This window comes from Papio anubis, chromosome 11 (assembly GCF_008728515.1).
Source record: "Papio anubis isolate 15944 chromosome 11, Panubis1.0, whole genome shotgun sequence".
Taxonomy (NCBI): Eukaryota; Metazoa; Chordata; class Mammalia; order Primates; family Cercopithecidae; genus Papio; species Papio anubis.
Window position 1 is genome coordinate 76,178,595 of NC_044986.1, and position 2,929 is coordinate 76,181,523.

The 2,929-nt window shown below is 44.5% G+C and overlaps 1 pseudogene across 1 annotated transcript; it reads left to right on the forward strand.

Moving 5' to 3' along the window:
* The first annotated feature begins 1,272 nt into the window (after window positions 1–1,272).
* Window positions 1,273–2,402, forward strand: LOC116269457 (annotated as a pseudogene). The gene has a single exon (XR_004176986.1). The product of XR_004176986.1 is annotated as an ADP/ATP translocase 2 pseudogene (transcript).
* Window positions 2,403–2,929: the final 527 nt, after the last annotated feature.

Sequence of the window (2,929 nt, forward strand, 5' to 3'; positions counted from 1 at the left end):
ATCACGGCTTATTGCATCTGCTGTCTCCCAGGTTCAAGTGATTCTCCTTGCCTCCGCCTCCCAAGTAGCTGGGATTACAGGCATCTGCTACCATGCACCGCTAATTTTTTTGTATTTTTAGTAGAGACAAGTTTCACTCTGTTGGCCAGGCTGGTCTCAAACTCCTGACCTCATGATCCACCTGCCTCGGCCTCCCAAAGTGCTGGGGTTACAGGCGTGAGCCACGATGCCTGGCCTATATTTTTATTTTCTAAACCCAGCAACCCTACCATTACTAAGCCATCACCGGGGCAGATAATTGAGGAATAACTAATAGCTATTGTCCATGACTCTTTCTTTGGTTCTGTAGGCTTCTAACTAAGAAAAAAAAAATCTTACCTGGACTATTACATAATTACAGCTGTTCAGGGAAGTCCCCCAGCATCTACTCCTGCAGATCTCAGGCACATCTTTGGTGTATCAGCCAGAATGATCTTTCTATGAGAAAAATATGACAAGGTCAGGCCCAAATTCAAGTATTCCTTTACAGTTTCCTGTGTCTCTCATGAAAAACAAAAAGAAAACCTTACTGTGTTCACAAAGGCTTTGTCCCTGGAGCCCTCCATAACCCTCCTGCTTCACCATGGTTCATTGTAGGCTTCATGGCAGAAGAGAGAGAGTGAACCAGAGGTGGTCAGTGTGCGTTCGCATCCCAGGTCCAAGATGGGAGGAGGGAAGGGTGCCCCGCTCAGTCCCTTCTACTCCCCCCTTAGCTGAGCTCCTGTGGTGGAGCTAAGAAATGAGATGGAAAAAATATAAATGTCATAAAAGGACAGATCAAATTTCCATCCTTCGTAAATGTAACTATTTATCTATAAAATATAAAAGAATCATTGGCTGGGCAAGGTGACTTATGCCTGTAATCCCCACACTTGGGGAGGCCGAGGCAGGAGGATCATTTAAGGTCAGGAGTTTAAGACAAGCCAGGCCAACATGGTGAAACCCTGTCACCACTAAAAATACAAAAATTAGCCAGGCGTGGTGGTACACGCCTGTAATCCCAGCTACTTGGGAGGCTGAGGCAGGAGAATCACTTGAACCCGAGAAGCAGATGTTGCAGTGAGCCAAGATTGTGCCACTGCACTCCAGCCTGGGCAACAAAGACAGACTCTGTCTCAAAAATAAAAACAAACAAAAAAAAGAATCAATTATCTTAGAAGTATTAATATTAGGGGAAAAAATGAGAGTCCAAAAAGATGGTTGGGTATAAGATGAATAAAAAGTAAACGAGCCCGCAGCGCGGGAGTCAAAGCCGGTTCCCGGCCCAGTCCCGTCCCGCAGCAGCCTGCCTCCTCTTTCCTTTCAACATGACAGATGCCGCTGTGTCCTTCGCCAAGGACTTCCTGGCAGGTGGAGTGGCCGCAGCCATCTCCAAGACGGCGGTAGCGCCCATTGAGCGGGTCAAGCTGCTGCTGCAGGTGCAGCATGCCAGCAAGCAGATCACTGCAGATAAGCAATACAAAGGCATTATAGACTGCGTGGTCCGTATTCCCAAGGAGCAGGGAGTTCTGTCCTTCTGGCGCGGTAACCTGGCCAATGTCATCAGATACTTCCCCACCCAGGCTCTTAACTTCACCTTCAAAGATAAATACAAGCAGTTCTTCCTAGGTGGTGTGGACAAGAGGACCCAGTTTTGGCGCTACTTTGCAGGGAATCTGGCATCAGGTGGTGCCGCAGGGGCCACATCCCTGTGTTTTGTGTACTCTCTTGATTTTGCCTGTACCCGTCTAGCAGCTGATGTGGGTAAAGCTGGAGCTGAAAGGGAATTCCGAGGCCTCGGTGACTGCCTGGTTAAGATCTACAAATCTGATGGGATTAAGGGCCTGTACCAAGGCTTTAACGTGTCTGTGCAGGGTATTATCATCTACCGAGCCGCCTACTTCGGTATCTATGACACTGCAAAGGGAATGCTTCCGGATCCCAAGAACACTCACATCGTCATCAGCTGGATGATCACACAGACTGTCACTGCTGTTGCTGGGTTGACTTCCTATCCATTTGATACTGTTTGCCGCCGCATGATGATGCAGTCAGGGCACAAAGGAACTGACATCATGTACACAGGCACGCTTGACTGCTGGAGGAAGATAGCTCGTGATGAAGGAGGCAAAGCTTTTTTCAAAGGTGCATGGTCCAATGTTCTCAGGGGCATGTGGTGCTTTTGTGCTTGTCTTGTATGATGAAATCAAGAAGTACACATAAGTTATTTCCTAGGATTTTTCCCCCTGTGAACAGGCATGTTGTATTATATAACATATCTTGAGCATTCTTGACAGACTCCTGGCTGTCAATTTCTCAGTGGCAACTATTTACTGGTTGAAAATGGGAAGCAATAATATTCATCTGACCAGTTTTCTCTTAAAGCTATTTCCATGATGATGATGGGACTCAATTGTATTTTTTATTTCAGTCACTCCTGATAAATAACAAATTTGGAGAAATAAAAATATCTAAAATTAAAAAAAAGTAAACGAAGAGTTTTTCTCATAAACCAGCAATAATTAATTTAAAATATGATAAAATAGTAACAATAGCAAATAAAAGCATAAAGAAAGTAAAAATAATCCTAACAAGAAATGAGAAGACATCCATTTTCATTGACTTGGCGTATTTACTTATAAAGTTGGGAATACACATGGTCCTGGATTTATGGTGGTTTGACTTATAATTTACGGACTTTACATTGGTCCAAAAGCGATGTGAATTCAGGAGAAGCCACACTTCAAGTACACATACAACCATTCATTCACTTCCTGTATGGTAGTCAATAAATTCCATGAGATAGTCAGCACCCTATTATAAAATAGAGCTTGTGTTAGATAATTTCGCCCAACTGCAGGCTAACATAGGGTTCTGGACATGGTTAAAGTAGTCTAGGCTCAGCTATGAT